At 37.9% G+C, this 18,051-nt stretch overlaps 1 pseudogene; it reads right to left on the bottom strand.

Moving 5' to 3' along the window:
- Positions 1-788: 788 nt before the first annotated feature.
- Positions 789-1,707, bottom strand: LOC149235183 (uncharacterized; annotated as a pseudogene).
- Between the last annotated feature and the right edge of the window lie 16,344 nt (positions 1,708-18,051).

Genomic DNA, 18,051 nt, shown 5'->3' with positions numbered 1-18,051 from the left:
TTTGTCCCTTATTTCCTTAAACTTGTAGCACTTTTGCACTTTCTCATTAAAAAAATAGAAAATACCCCTAACTTTTACTCTTTGTTGACATACTTGTATGCATAAACTAATTTCCCTAAAGCCTTAAGCACATATCTCAATTTTCAAACCTGACTTCCTCAATGTTGCAAACATTTAGTGGCATGCCTACTTGTGGATCATCTGAGCCCCTACCCACTTTTCCTGTTTGTGGCTAATCAAACTATCTACATCCTTCTTGATCATTTAGCTCTCTGACTACTTGTTCCTCGATAAAATTTTCACTTGATTCCTGAGGATGAGTCTTGCTCTAGACTCGAAACGTAGATGACATAAAAATGCAGACTATGGAATATCCGAGCTCACAATCTCAAAAACCACACCATAGAAATATCCAAACCATTATTGATTCATCTTCTTGAAGTTTCTTGGGTTTTTTCCATTCTAATTTTTTTTCCAAATTTGCACAATTGTGAATTGTTAGACTTTCTCCCTACAAATGGAGCATATCAAACTTTGTCTATTCTGCTAGATTATGAGAAATTCAATGTTATGGCTGCCTACAGGTCATTGCAGAAATTTTCTTTTTAATATTTAATCCTTCATATTTTTAGAAAATAAGCTATTTTTGGCACATTTCAACATGATTCCACTAGCTATTTCAGCAAAAATAGTCAGCTAAACTGGAAAATAAAATTGGTGTCCAACAGAGAATGTAAACATAGCTTAAAACTTAAAAGCTATGTGATTTACCACATCAATTAGGGATCTCAAGGCTTCGACAAAGTTCTATCATTCTGATTGGCCTCCAGCCTTTTGACTCCGAGTTGAAGGAATTTCAAGTACTGGGAGGCCACATCAAGAACAACTACAATATCCATGGAATTTCCTTCAGGAAAAATACTCCTAAATAGATCTATAGCATTTTTCATTTTCTCTTTCCTTGACTTCCTCCATGATATTGGTTGCCCCACTTTAGCGGCACTATTATTTGAGCTAATGTTTCCTGATTCCTAACTTGCTATGGGTGGAAAGAAAACACCATATGAACTACTTTTCCCATTCAAAACTACCTTCTATTGGATAGAAAGTAGAATAAAGTAAACCTCCTTTTCTCTGAATTCCATACATTCACATTGTCTATTCCTACTTGGATTATCATTGCTAGTATGTCCATTTTCTTGTGTCTGGCTTAGCTCATCATTTCTTATGGCTTCATTTGGAGTGTGACCAATGCTATCATCCTCTTCCTCATCAAAACACAGTAGAGGTTCAATATCTCTGATATATTCTTGCAATTGACTTTGATAACCTCCTTTTCTTGAGCCATTAGAACTCATTTGTCTTCTACTTTCTTCTTGCCTGGAGCAAGAAACAAATCTGTAACTAGCAGCCTCTACACTCAACCACGTCCTATTTGATATTCCGTGCAAGGCTTGTGAATGGAGTCATATGCTCCTTGTATGCCAACAACTCATCCTGGATAGTTGACTTAAATACTGAAGGTAATTCCGAAATGATTTCTCTCTTTGATATTCCATTATAGACATATATTTTGTCCAAGCCTTTTGTAGAGTTGGGTACCAGGTTTGGAAACTCATGCACAATGGGAGGGTGGAAAATGATTCAAACTCTACTTCTAGCCTGATAAAAAATAATGAACCTCTTGGAACATGCTTCAGAGACCATAGCATATTTTACCCCCAAAAAACAATGCCCCTCTTTGAAAAGCCACTGTAAATTTCAAGCCTACACTCTGAAATGTTTCCCATAGATGATTTCAACTGTTGACTACCTATCTAGAAAAAATGTGTAGCTTCCTTCTGGGACCTCAATTGATACATGGGATCCACTAAATCAATATCAATGCTTTGTATAATAGTAAGAAATATATTTCCTGGTGATATAGCCAACCCAAAGCAACTGAAAAATACATATGATGAAAGACCCATGTCATTTTTCAATTTTTTATTTTTTTGAAGCAAGGCTAGGAAAATTGTCTTGGGAAAGGTACTAGAAGAAGAGAACTCCCATATTTGATCCAACTACTGACATATTTGTCATTGTTGTAGTTGTATAGGAATCTTCCATCAAATGCCCATGAAATATCTATAACCACTTGATCATAAGCCTCTTAGTGACCTACCTTGTGATATTTACACCCAGAGGTGTAACATATCCAAACAAATGGAAGGACAAAACCTTTTCCAATCACTATAAGAGCCTTGTTTAGGGATTTTGGAGTTATGACCAAGGAAAATTATAAGATGGGTACTGAATCAGCTAATACCGCCTCCTTCAAGAGACCTAAAGGCACAAAGTTAGCAATAGAAGACACATGTTGACGCTTCCAAGATTCTCATGCCATAGCTTAACATTTCCATCAAAATTTCGAGTGGAAAAAAATAAGTTTGTTTCTTGAACTATCCACATCCATTTTTTGAAAATAATTTAGAGTGCACATGGCACAACTCACTACAGTAACCCAAGATTTAGGAACCTAAAGCAAGCCAAATAACCTCACTTCTAGTTGTTGCAGGTAATGTTCAATAGTGCACAAATGTGGTACAAGGACTCTTTATAAAAAAAAATTACCATACTTTTCTCCAATAGCCAATATAGGAAAACTATTGGATGAACTTACCAAAGAACTTTCATCTTCTTCGAAAGAGGATTTTCTTATTGGTGACCTGTTGGATACCTATACTAATAGGTTTCATATTTCATGATTGGCCAAAGAAAGTCCAAATATGCTCTGCTTTGGTATTACAAAGATCCCATATTTCCTAGAGAACAAGAGGTGGGTAAAGTGTTTCAAGTATTGAGGACCTTATTTCAATTTTGTGGATGATTCGACAGTCTAATCTGGATCATGCCATGTTTCAATTTTGAGTTATAGAATAGAGAAAGAAGTCTGTCCAAACTGCTTAATCTTGGCAGACAAGTAGTTTAGGTAGAGGAGTAAAGGTTCCCAACAGCTTAATCTGGGACCTTGGAAGAAATAAGGTTAGAAGTAGATAGAAAAGAAAAAAAGAAAAAGCCAAAGAAAAGAAAAGGCAAGTAAGGGTTTGCAAGTCCAAATGCACCCTCTAAGGAGAAACAAAAAATGCTAGGAAAATAGCTGGGTAGGCAGTTGTGATTGCAGAAAGGATATTTTCACCACTACTCATATGTCAAGAGGTGTTTTGCCAAGGCAAAAAATCTGTCGGTGGACAAAGTGGTTAATTCCATCAAATTACAGCAAGGAGCATAACTAACTTCCCTCTTCCCCTCTATTCCATTACTAACACTCCCTTTTTTTACTGAGATTTATGAAGAGAGATCATGGTTTTATGGTGGTTCTAGTTCATTCAGAATCCACATTTCTGGTCTAAGATCTTTCATTTTGATCTACTCTCAAAACCAAGTCAATTTCAGATAAACTCAGTAAAATCCCCTTCATTTGCTCCCTTCATTCATATTAACCTCTAATTCTACTATATAGCTCCCCTATTTTACCCCTTCCCCTAATAATACTAACACTATGGTGTATAAAGCCCCAAATCTTATAAATACTCCTTCCCCTTGGCATTATAGCCCTATATTCTTCAAAAGGGACCAAAATGACATCTGGTCACTTTGGTGAACCTGTTCCATCCCATTCCCCCTTGCTGCAAGTCAAATTGCTCCTTAAAACCACCATTTGCATTGGAAAACCCTTATAAAACCCTCTTCCGCCTTTAAATCCTTTGCAAAAGTTACCAAAGCCAAAAAACCCGCCTCTGGCGCATTTCCAAAGGTTAGCGCATTGTTTGTTTTAAATAATAAACAGTGAAAAACCAATGAAAAACCAACGAAAAACCCTCTACCCAAAGTTTTCCGCCCTCATACAACCCGAGCATCTTCGCACTCCGCCCACCGTCGGATCAAGTCTCTGAGATCCGACGACCCACAGCAATATCGGAGCGGCCCCCACTGCCGTCCTTTACCGCCCGAGAAGGTGACGTTGCGTCACGTCAGTACCTCTCCACGCGTCAAACGCTAAAGCCTCTCGGAGCAAGGCCTGACACATTCGGCGTCGTACCTAAACCGCCCCGAGAAACCGTAGCGGTTAACCTTAACCGTAACCGCTACGGTCCTAACCGCCAACTGTTTTCCGCCAACGAATCGCCACGTCACATCCACCTGTACTCGCTCCCGCTATTCGTCCACCTGGCCGCTGACATGGCTGCCACCTCATCGCCCCCTTGGACCAATAGTCTACCGCCACGTCACCCGATGACGTCAGCTGACGTCACCTCACCTTGACCCACCAATGACGTCATGCTGACGTCATCACTAAAAAGCGCCAAAATGGTAAAAAAGTCTATATTTACCCAAAAAACCGTGTTTTTCCCACTTTTCTCTCCTGTCGCTATTGTTCTTTCTGCATGACCATTTACGTTCGAATTTCCGCCAACCTGCTGAGTTAACCCGGGTGACCTCCTCAGCATCAACCGTGCACACCTGCGCAACCTCTATTCGTCAATTAACAGGTATTTACCATTGTTCTGCCCTCCATACGACTGTTATTGAAATTTAAGTTGCTCAGAAGGCTTAAGACACCTTGAAACTACATTTACACCGCCCATTTCCCTCTGCACGTCCACCATTGTAACCGTGAAGTCCAAAAAGCACCAGCCGAGCCATAATACCTGTAATTTCGCCCAGAAAGCAACACTCACTGCGTATTCTCGGCTAATTCCTAGTTGGTCTCAATTTACCCGCTAAAAGAGGACATAGTCAGACCTTAGAAAAGCTCTGCTCCCAAAACAAACAGTATTCCAACTGCTGTTGTGTAAATCCCCCTCTGGTATCTAAATACAAACTGTCTTTACAGAGAATCACCTCTATTCTGTGTTGCTTCCATTTTGACTATTCACCTACAATTGTTGCACTTTGAAGAACTATGGAGACTCCTATTGCTCTAAATATCAAGCCCCTCAATGCTCCTCACCAGGAATTAGCATGGAAAGCCCTGGGAGACATGGATTACCAAATGCTGGACTGGTTCCCTATGGGAACCAAATACAATATCCAGATGATGAATGAGTTAAAAGCCCAGCACCTGAGTGGGGCAGACATCTTGGGAATTTGGGACTCAAATTTGCCCATCTACAACCTTCCCCAAGTAAATCCTATGCCAGAACTGATCTACAGTTGCCAGGAATGTTATGACCCAAACCAAAGAGCTGTCATCAGCCCCACAGGCTCAATCCTGTTCCAGATTACCCCAGAGAGTATAAATGGAATGCTGCACTTCCAAACTGCCAAGCAATTGACCCCCCTCTTTATGCAGAATTTGATAAACAAAGGGACCAAGCTGTCAAATGACCAAATCATTAAAATCAATCAGTTGTTTGTAAGACCAGGCTCTGAATCAGTCAGAACCCCTCCTATTGGGTATCACTATTTGAATGAATTGGGCAGGATGTTAGTGGATTTAATCAGTTATGTCCTAGGATTCAGGGGGATGGAGGATGTGGATGATAGCCTAATAGCAATGCTGTCTATATTCTCTCCTGGTAAACCCCCAGCTGTACATTATGACTATGCAACCTACATTGCAGATAAAATCCATGAGCAGTTTATGAACTTGAGGAGGGAAAGACTATTCAGGTATACTTCATATATATACCACCTATTCTTGTTCTATCAGCCAGCCACCTTCTCTGTTCCTTTGAAGCCACTCAATGCCCAGGGAATTCCAAGGTCAGTTGTGTTCTGGACTTCTGTTTTTCATCATACCTCTGTATCACCTTACACATACACTGAGTTCATTGACTTATTCATCTATCCAGTCATGACAGTATTGCATGGTACTCCTCCTCCTAGACTAACTGATGACATGAGGAGAATTCTCCATTTGAATAAGTCCTACAACATTGGTAATTGGTACTTCTACCAAAACCACACAGTCATCAGGATATATGGCTGTGAGTTGAACCCATTTAGGTTGCCAAGGTATGTCCCCATGAGGCTTTTTGCCTTGGAATATTTCAGACAGTTTGGGAACTCAGACTATCTTCATTTTCAGAGCAACAACAAGAAGTCACAGTTGAAGGTAAGGAACCAGCTGGGTCCTTTCCTATATAACAGAAAAGAAGAGGGATGGAAAGAGGCAAACACTATCCTGGAAGGCCTCAGACTGCAAACCAGCTTTGAATGGATACCCTATGACCCCAATCATGCTATCTCCCTCAGGAGGATTAGATACAAATTGGGTAGCTATGCACACAAGAGACAACCCGAGATTGAACAGTATGCCAACGCATCAAATTGGGAAGAGGGTACCCTAGAGGAGGAAATTACTAATGAAGAGTTACTTGAGAGAGAGGCTAGAAATATGCAAAAGGAAGCTGACTTGGAAACTTGTGGACAGGTGCCCCTCTCCTACAAAAAGCAACTTGGAGCAGCTGCTACATCATCAACAGCACAGCAGCAAACTGCCGAGAAAGCACCACAGACAGCAAGCAAGGATAAAGGGAAGCAGGTGGAACAGCCACCTCCATTGACAGAAGAACAAGTGGACACATTGCTACAGCAGCAAGAAGAGATGGAGCAGCAGGAACTTGGGCAGCAACAAGAAGAGGAACAGTTTAGTGAACAGCAGCCCTTGCAGCAAGAAAAAGTGATTGATGCTCCAAGCTCCACTGAGCAACAGGCTCAGACAATAGTGCCTCCTAGGGCAGAAACTACTGTTGATACCTCAGTCCTCCAAACCCCACAAAAGGAGGACTTAACCAGGAAAAGGGATAGAGAGACTCCCCTGACTTCATCCATCAATCGGGGAGAGAAAAGACAAAGACTAAATGACTCTCAAGAGGATGACATAGCAGTGAGGCAAGCAATGGGCATGAGCCCACCCAGTGGAGAAGTTTCAGCCAGTTCATCTCAGCATGAACATGATAGAACTATAGGAGGAGAGGTCAGCTCCTCCAGCCAGCACAGAGAAGGACAGTCCAGCATCAAACAGCAATTTATTGACATTAAGAGGAGGAGTGATCCTATTAAAGTACAGCTGTACAATCATTTGCTGAACCTGGCTCCCACCAATCAGCAAAGACTCATGTCTGCCTTTGATGTAAGTGAAGGCAAGATGATCATGAGTCACTTCATGCCCACAACGCTGCATCCTCAAACTACCTCGGATTACCTAAGAACCAACATGGAGGTGCTGGCCAAAGACATACACCCTATGGATAAGATTGAATTACATAAACAAACTGGTGAAATGGTGTATGCCTCCTTGGCAGATGAGACATTGGAGAACTACAAATTGAAGAGCAGCCTTGATAATACAGCCTCTCAGCTGGAATTGGAGAGAGCATCATCACAAGCCAAGGACAACAGGATCAAGTCCTTGGAAGAGGTAATTATAGAAATAGGACATGATCCTAAAGATGTTAAGGGTATCCAAGAACTCTTGAAGCTAAGGGATGCAGACATGGCGGCCTTAAGAAAGAAAATCAAGCTCCCAGCTACCATCCATCCGCAAACAGACGAGGTTGCCCAGCAAAGGCAGGAAAAGGATGCTACAGACCTACTGATATCCCTGTACAAGGAGCTGGTTCGAACTCAAGACCAGCTAGGACAATCAAAAGCTGCAAAGGCAGCACTACAAACAGCAATGAAGCAAAGAGAAGAGGGCCAACCCTCCCAGCCTCCTCCTGTGATAATTAATCTTGAGGAAGTCCCTCCAACAACTACTCCTCCTCCTCAGCAAACGGGAACTACAGCACCATCTACAGCACCATCTACAGCACCATCTACAGCAACAACTACACCAACACCAGGACAGACTCCCAGTCTGGATATGCAGAAGCTGCAAGCTGAGATCCAAGTTCTTGAATCTCAAATGAAAGAGCTTGATGAAGTCAAGAAATCTTTGGCCAAGGTGAATGAAAAATTTGACAAAAGCAAGCAGAATGAAGCAGCAAAGGAGAGAGAGATAAAAGCTCTAAAAAGGAGAATAGCTGAACTAGAAAAAGAGCTTGCACTAGAAAAAGTAACAGCAGAATTGAAAGCAGTCCTCTGGGGCAACATTGGGCGGTCCATCACCAATCAATGGCAGTATATTGAGACTATGGATGAGCAAATAGTACTCATCACCAAGGCAAACAAGGAAATACACAGAGCCAGAGCAAGCCTTGGCCACATGCCAGATGCTGCCAGCAGAATGATCAATGTTTTAAATAACAAAACTAGCTCTCAACTAGCTACCATGGGAATTACTAACAGGACTGAAACAATCTCAGTAGTTAAAAGAGTCCTGACACTAAGAAGTCTAGTTGGTACGCTGGAGAGGAGGACACAGGATATGCAGACCGAGATCAACAAGTTCCTGGACAGATTTGTGGCATTGCAGAACAGAGGCCTCCCCAGCATTTTAAGCAGTGTAGGAAGACTGCTCACCCTAGAAAATTACAACAAAAGGATTGATGCCCATGCAGTAGCACAGATTGCAAAACAGCCCAGTACCTCAACAGACACAGGGCCAGCATCAGGGCAGAATCTGTATGATAGGGTGGATAATCTGTTTTTTATTATGAATGAAATTGATCATCTGTTTGATACACCACCAAATTTCTTTAAGTATACTGAGGCAGATGAGACTATGGGGGCAATCATAAATCATCAATTGCCCACACAGGAAGTATGGAGGAATTTGACACAGATAATTTTATCAGGCCAGAACCTGTAGCGTTAGTTTTCTCCAGTACATGAGCAGTCATGCGCAGGCACAATTTTGATGAATAAAATCTACAAGGAAGAGGCAGATGCTGAGCCAACTCAGCAGAGCTATTTACTCACCACAACAGCAGTCACAATCACAGGTGACAACCCAAAATACAGCGTACAAGCCATAAAGTCGGGTTCTCCAGCATTTAGTCAAAGTATCTCAACCGACTCAGCAGATCCCAAAGGCCAAAATATCTTCTGACAGAACATTAAGGCGCCTTTATTTTGTATTCAATGCTGTAATAAATTTCTGATAATAATATCTCAAAGTTGGTGAGAATATTAAGTCTGAGATAACTCAGGACTCAGATATTTTTGTAAAAATCGCAAGTATATATTCACCCCTGGCAGAAGCTCAGGGGGTGGTCGTTATTTTCCTTTTGGAGGTCTCACTTGCTGTAAAATTCTCAGAAAAGTAATGCAAAGGGGGAATGGAATTTCAAAAGCTTGGTGTATTTGATGCGTTGTGATGAATGGTGAATGTTGCAGGATTCCAGAGTGTTTCATAAAACAATAAGTTTTCTTAAATCTCTGTGTTACATGTTTTCGAGTCTTTTGTTCTCTTTTATTGTCTAAATGTTTTAAACTTAATAGCAAAGTAGAAGAATAGTTCCAGGATTTAATCACTGATTACCCTGAACTCAATCTGAGCTATTATCCATGTTTTTCTTCAGATACAGTGAATGAAGTGTAATTCTTAATTGCTGCACTTTAAAACTATATCTTTTACAGTGATAGACATCCCCAGGGATTCAAGTTTTGCTCCTGAGGCATCTATCTGTTTCTCATACCTAGTTTGGTGGAAATACTCGAATACTTTAGTGAAAATTCTTAATTGCTTTCACTGGTTTTTTTCACCTGTTCGTGTTATAAAACAAAAGTTTCGTTGTATGAAGCATCCAAATGGCCCTGTAAGTTTCACCAGTTCACCTCAAGGTTTCTAGACACCTATACAGCCACAGACTCCATTGCCCAATGATATTTGACTCTTTGAATATTACATCATAAGACCTAAAAGAAACTCTTCAACCAAAGCATAAACAAAACCTGTGCATAATAGCTAGCCTAAAACCCTATCATAAACAGTTACAAATCATAAAGAGAGAGCCCTCTCTGATCACAGTTTGGCTAGAAACAGTGATCCAAAGATTGGTTAGTGGTTACCCCGGCCGTATTCCCTTGGGAGTCATAGGGAACAACCTGGGTGCTAACATGACCAACAACAAGAATATATCCCAATAGCCCACTACGTGTTGCATATTAATCTACATTGATCATAGATGACACGTCATTTCTAGAATGTTTCCTTGTTGCTTGTGCACTAGATTTTACAGGAATTTATTGACATAGGCTTTTCCCTAGATCAGTGGTATCCATAACCACTACAAAACCATTTTAAGAAACTCTTTTGACTTGCAGATAAAGCTCTAGAATAGTAACTAACCATGATTTATGTTCACCATTCCATATTAGTGCTACCCTCGCATTATCAAGATCTAATGAATGCATCCACACTCACCATTTTATGCTACATTCCTGAGCCTTTCTCGCATTCTAAGCATGTATTTCTATCACCATTGGAAATTAAACCACGCTTCACTATAGCTTTTCATCAAATAAGTTTTTTACTAAGTCCTAATACAGAAACTCCAATTAGAAACTTTCCATAACAGAGTATGGCTTTCAGGTCATTTCTTTATTGCTTCAAAGAGCTCCAAGGCCTTGCTATAATGCCCAATATGCACATAACCAATAATAAATGAAATCCACAAAACCAAAACCTTGTTCACAGATTTTGTCAAATAGTTGGTAGGAACCCTCCATTCTCCTACTATTAGTCAGAGAATAGATCAAGGAATTACACCAAAAATTGTGAGCATTTAAACAATCTGGGTGACCACTCATAAATAGTCTATTTGGATATTCATTTAAGATCCTTCTCAACCATGGATGCTTTTAGGTGAAAATAAACCATCCAATAGTGGATCCATCTCCACCACACTCATTGCATATCATGCTATTCATCTATATTGGAAACAATATACAATAATTTGTACAATCAGGAGAAGATACCCTTGGCATTATTTTCTAGTAGGTGAAAATAAACCATCCAATAGTGGATCCATCTCCACCACACTCATTGCATATCATTCTATTCATATGTATTGGAAACAATATACAATAATTTGTACAATCAAGAGAAAATACCCTTGGCATTGTTTGCTAGTATATGATAGACATGTTTGGAAGAGTGAGGGGACAACTTGTAATATAAATCCATTGATTAAAACCTATGGCTATCAGAACATTGAGAAAATAGTACCAACATGCCTATTTTTAATGATGCAAGAATTTCTATCCATAGCCAATTTGATCATATCTTGTTGTTGTTCTAGTGCATACAATTAGAAGAGAATGGATATCATATATGTTCTCTCCATAGCCAATTTGAGCATATCTTGTTGTTGTTCCAGTGCAAACAATTAGAAGAGAATGGATATCAGATTTGTCCTACTTACTGTAGCACACTTATATCTAAATTAGTTTTGGTGCATTTTTTTGGAGATGGAAACTCATCCTCCTTCATTTATAAATGTTGGGCACAATTTGAGAAAGGGAAAATGCACTGAAATGAAAATAAATGCAAAAAATGATTGTGAAATAATAATAACAATAATAATAATAATAATAATAATAATAATAAAATGAAAAATGTGTCAAATTTCAAATCATATAATTCTGCATTTAGAAAAATAAACTCTAAAGCTAGTAGCTTAAGATTTGAAATCTTTAATCAAATAGCAAAGTTGAGTTGCACTTGTGTACAAATTCATATTGCTGGAATATATTCACAGTGAAAACAAGCTAAACAGAAACCATTCAATAGCTCTGACAAGATATTAACAGTGTGTGCTAATTCTAGTTACTTTTCTTTGTATGACTATATTAAATTGTTTGTAAATTATTTTGTATTATTAGCTTGTTGTGCGGGTCACATTACAAGGGTGTGACATTAAGCTAACTCCATTGAGTTATTTTTTATTAAGTTAAAAATAGGGGCTGCATGATTATATATTTTACATAATACAAATATTATGTCATTATGTGTTGAACATTTTTTTTTAAATCAATGCTTATATATTGTTATGAAACTAGCTCACAAAAATATAGAAAAGATAGATCAACGACTTCAAAATCATCCTCTTCGAAGGGGAAACCTCCTTTACATTACACAGATGAACAATTCTTGGATGCTACAAATGAAAAAACCTCCTTTCTATATATAGGGGTCTAAGGGGTCAATATAATCAAAGCTGACATAGCAATGATAATATATGGGGCACAAAAATAACAATAGTGGGCTTCTATGGGGCACAATAATAACAATATTGGGACTACAATGACAATAGTAATGGGGGAATCACTAATATTATAGGGACCTAACATGCCCCTCTCCTTCAAAAGAGTTTTGTCCTCAAGACTTAAGTAGTTCTAGATGCTTCTGTATAAAATTCTCATCCTCCCATGTCGAATCTTTAGTTTCTGTGATTGCTTCATGTTCCAATATGATTTTTCCTTCCTCATCAAGTTCTGGAAATATTATTTGAACTGGGAGCTTGTCACCTATAACCTTCTTTAAGCATGAAACATGGAAAACTGGGTGCACTCTAGAAGCTGCAAGAAGCTCCAATTTGTATGCCATAGTACCAATCTTTTGTAACACCTTATATGGACCATAATACTTTTGTGATAATTTATTATCCTTCTTAGCTTGCTTGAGGGACATTTGTTTATATGGTTGTAGTCATAGTAATACCGAGTCACCTACATCAAAACTTATTTCGTTGCAACGTTCATATTCCTGTTGTTTCATTCTATTATGCGCCAAAGTGAAGTTATCCTTTAAGAGTTGGAGAACTTGTTGTTGATGTTCAATGTGATCTTCCACTACTTGAACCTTAGAATTTTCTCTTAAATATGATGTGATGGATGGTGGATGATATCCATAAAGTGCCATAAATGGGGTTATATTTGTTGCAGTATGGAAGGAAGTGTTATACCACCATTCAGCCAAAGGCAACCATTTCACCCATTGAGGTTGATTATCAAAGACAAAGAAACGAAGATATCCTTCCAAACATTTGTTTACTATCTCAGTTTGCCCATCAGATTAAGGATGATAAGATGTGATATGAGCTAACTGAGTACCAAGGAAAGAAAATAATTATGTCCAAAACATTCCAGTGAAAATGGGATCTTTGTTGCTTACAATAATATTTGCATTTCAATGTAGATTTTGAATTGTTTCCATAAATGCAGTAGAAATTGTTCTAGCTTTAAATGGATGAGATAATGCACAAAATTGTCAACACTTTGTAATTTTGTCAACTACCACCATGATGACACTCTTTCCTTTGGACTTGGGTAAACCTGTGATAAAATCCGCTGAAACCTCCTCCCAACATTTTCTTGGAATGGATAAAGGTTGTAATAGACCCGGGGACATAATTGTTTCAACTTTATTTTGTTGGAAAACCAAACATTTCGCCACAAACTTTTGAATATCCAATTTGAGGCCATCCAAAAAAATTCCTTCTTTACCCTATGGTATGATTTTAAAAATATTGAGTGCCCTCATAAGGGAGAAGTGTGCAATTCCATAAAAATCTTTTGTTTGAGTTGGGAATTCTTACATAGGTATAGGTGATCTTTGTACCATAACGAATCATTTTTCTAGCTAAATGTATTAGATGTACTAGGATCTTGTTGTAGCTTTTGAATGAGTGCCCACACTTCTTCATCATTCTTCCATTCATCCCTTGATTCCTTTATCCAATGTGGTTGGATAATAGAAATGGCACAATGAAATGCTTTCACATCCTCTTCCTTTCTTGAGAGTGCATCTGCCACAACATTTTGCTTCCCTTTTTTGTAGATTATTTCAAATTCATAACCCAACATCTTTGTGAACCATTTTTGCTGCTCTTCTGAAGATAATCGTTGTTCTAAAAAGTATTTAAGACTATCATGATTTGTTTTTACCTTGAAGTGTCTTCCCATTAGCTAGGGTCGCCATTTCTTAAGTGCATGTAGTATTGCCAACATTTCCTTCTCATATATAGCCTTTTGTAAATACTTTCATTTGATTGGATGACTTTCAAAAGTAATGGGTCTCTCTTCTTGGATTAAAACAACACCAATTCCATTTCTTGAGGCATCACATTCCACAATAAAGGTTTCTGTGAAGTCTGATGTAGCTAAGGCCGATGCTTGGCACATTGCCTCTTTAAGATGTTAAAAGGCCTTCATTGCTTCTAGAGTCCATGAAAATGCATCTTTCTTCAAAAATGTTGTTAGAGGTGCTACTACTCTTCCATAATTCTTAACAAACTTGTGATAATACCCTGTCAACCCAAGAAATCCTCGCAGATGCTTTATGGATGTGGGAATTTTCCATTCCTTAATGGCGATAATTTTTCTAGGGTCTAAATTAACACCTTCATGAGATACAATATGACCGAGATATTCCACCTCTTGTACTCCAAAGAAACATTTGTAGCTTTTTGCATATAATTGTTTCTCCTCCAATAGTTTGAGCACCCTGTCAACATGTTGAACATGATCCTTCCAAGACTTCGTGTAGATTAGTATATCATCAAAAAATACTAACACAAATTTTCTAAGGAAGGGCTTCAAAATGGAATTCATCAAACCTTGAAATGTAGAAGGTGCATTGGTAAGGCCAAAAGGCATGACCAAAAATTCATAATGACCCTCATGAGTTCTAAATGTTGTTTCAAAATGCCTTTAGTCTTCATTCTAATTTGATTATATCCTGAACGAAGATCCAACTTGGTGAAGAAAATTGATCCATGAAATTCATCCAATAATCCATCAAATACAAGACTGGGAGATTTATCTTTAATAGTGAGCTTGCTGAGTTCCATATAATCTGGACACATGTACCATGACCCATCCTTGTTGTTCACCAATCTACTGGAGCAGAGAAAGAACTTTCACTAGGTTGAGTTATACTAGCCTCTTGCATTTCTACAACCATACGTTCACTTTCACTCTTTTAGGCATAGGGATATCTATAAGGCCTGATGTTTTGAGGAACACTTCCTGGAATCAAATGAATAGCATGATCATGATCATGAATAGGTGGGAGGCCTTTGGGAGTCTCAAATACCTTGGAATGATTGTCCAAGACTTTTTGGAGATCTAGAGAAATAGATAATTTTGATGTGGGAACCTCTAGTGAACATAATTGTGCAATTACACCTCATTTTTATCTCTTTGGAAGATTTTTCATTCCTTTAGAGCTAATTATGTTTTGTGGTTTCCCCCTGATAACCCTTAATACAACTTCGTTTGCTTCTGAAGAAAATTTCATGAAAATTTCTTGAAAATTAAAAGTTATTGTTCACAAGGATTGTAGCCATTGGACTCCTAGTAAAACATCGCCACCACCCATTGGAATGTAAAGCATTGTAGCCATATGGATAGCTTGATATTATGGCACTTTCCAGATAAATTTATAGTTCCTCCACTTCAAACCATCACTTGGCACTCTGGTGCTAGATATAGGAAGAAATTTAATTCCTTGGTTGTCATACAATAAATAAAAGTATGGGTACTTCTCGAATCAATCAACACTATTACCTTTTTATTCTTGATATGTCCTTCTATATTGATAGTTTGAGGAGTGGTAATTCTAGCTAATGCATTACAATATATGGTCGGTTTCATTTCTTCTTTATGTAGGGTTTGTTCCTGGTATATCTCCTCTTCTTTTGACATTTCTTGTTCTTTTTCCTCCACATCTTCACAATTTATGTAAAATAATTTCTTCTCAGCATGCTTATGACCTTTAGTGTATTTGTTATCACAACTATAACAAATCCCTTTTGCTCTTTTTTCTTCCAATTATTGTGGTGTCAACCTTGTAGGTTGTGGAAGGTTAGGGGAAAAAACACTTCCATCTTTATAGTTGTGATTGGTAGGCTTCCTTGTTTCCATAACTTTTCTTTCCATTTTTCTTGCCAACCTAAATGCCTTCTCCAATGAATCAGGTTCCCAAAGGTGAACCTCACGTTGGATGTTATCCTTTAAAGTCCCTATGAACACATCAATCCTATGCCCTTCTGGAATACCTTTAACCCTTATATTCAATTTTTGGAAGTCCTCAATGTCCTGCATCATTGAACCCTTTTCTTTGAGATTTATCAATTGGCTAAAAAAATTGTTCCTTTTTGTATCCTCATAATGTGCTATCATTTCTTCCATAAAAATTTCCCAAGTGACAATTTTTTTATGAGAGCAAAGCCACCGATACCATATAAATTGATTTCGTTCCAAATATAAAGTTACAATATGTACCTTTTGTGTGTTTTTCACATTATGGAGATCGAATTATTGCTCCATTTGTAATATCCATGTTACAGGATCCTTGCCATCGAACTTCCTCATATCGATCTTTGGAACATGGTAGGTCTTCAATCCACCGTTAGAGTCTATGAAATCATGATTAACATTTTTTTTGTTCTTGTCATGAGTTTTGTCTATTACCTTTTCGCCATTAGGAAGCCTTTCTTGTAGGAACTTTGACAAACCTTCCTTCAAACCTTCCACATCTTTCTTCAAATCTTCAATGTTTTCATTCTTGGAATCATGATTAACATTTATTTTGTTCACATTCTCAGTTTTCTCTACTACCTTTTTTCCATTAGGAAGCCTTTCTTGTAGCAACTTTGTCAAACCTTCCTTCCAACCTTCCATATCCTTCCAAAATTATTCAATGTTGTCTTTCATACAATCCATCTTAGCTTCCATGCCTTTCCTTAAACCATACATCTTATCTTCCACGCCTTTCTTTAAACCATCTATCTTAGCTTTTGTTACATTTTGAGAGAGTGAAATTTGTTCCACTTGGTCTCGTAATTTTGATATATCATGTTGCATTTCTTCCTCTTCTTCATGAGTCATGCTAGAGCTTTTAGGTTGCTTACTAGGTGTTTCCATTTTCTTTCTTCAGGGAATCAATTAATGATAATTTTTCTTCACTATGCCCCTTGAATTCCTTAAAACTATTTTTTCAAACCAAACTTATGTAAAATTTAAAAAAAAAAACTACACACATTTTTTCACTTTGTAGGAGCTAAAAATTGAATCTGATGTATATCTGAAATTTCAGATCTCCAAGGTCTAAAATTACGAATTGTGGTAGTCCTTTGAGTCCTCTTTCTAACACCACCAATATGATCAAAATTGGATTCTCCAAGAATGCGTTATGCCCATTCTCCCAGGATGACCTGATTATACACTTTTTTAGTAGAGCGAACCTATACGAAGTGCACGTGTCACTATTTCAACCTTCAAACTTGAAAACGATGCACATAAAACTACCATCCATTCTATTTTTGTAACTTCTAATGCAAATTTCAATCTGATAGACAGAGAGAAAATTATGATGATTTTCCCAAGGTCACATTTTTGGGATGTAATTCGGGCACTTGCAAAAACCCTAACTTCCTTGGATCATATCTCCAAAAATATAGCGAGAAAAGATATGAAATTTAGACCAGAGGATCATTGATATTTCAACTCAAATGGGTTTTTTTTAGCTTCTAAAACGTCACAAAGAAAAATTTGTAGCGAAAATTCCACAATGACCTATTTTGGAGTTGTGAAACTCTAGAATCCAAAGCTTTGATACCAGATGTTATGAAACCAACTCACAAAAAGATAGAAAATATATATCAACGACTTCAAAAGAAGCCTCTTCGAGGGGGTAACCTCCTTTACATTACACAAATGAACAATTCTTGGATGCTACAAATGAAAAGACCTCCTTACTATATATAGGAGTCTAAGGGGTCACAATATAATCAAAGTTGACATAACAATAATAATATAAGGGCACAATCATAACAATAGTGGGCTTATATGGGGCACAATAATAACAATATGGGGACAATAGGGGCACAATAATAACAATAAGGGCTATAATGAAAATAGTAATGGGGAATCACTAGTATTATAGGGACCTAACATATATGCAATTTCAAGGATTTCCATAATGCCTGTTAATTATTTAAAGGGTGCTAGCTTAATGGAAGAGAACTTTCCTTATCAGCAAGAGGTTGGTGGTTCGATTCCACTATGCCCTGACATGAATTAATCAATGATATTTCAGTTTATTTTTAATTAAATAATTTCAACGATGAGATATTTTTCTGGATTCATTGTTTTATATTGTCTCTAAAGAGA

The sequence above is a fragment of the Pinus tabuliformis genome, chromosome 8, assembly GCF_031772625.1.
Source record: "Pinus tabuliformis cultivar Carrire ecotype Pingquan chromosome 8, CPIR1, whole genome shotgun sequence".
NCBI lineage: Eukaryota > Viridiplantae > Streptophyta > Pinopsida > Pinales > Pinaceae > Pinus > Pinus tabuliformis.
This window is presented reverse-complemented; position numbering and strand designations above follow the sequence as displayed.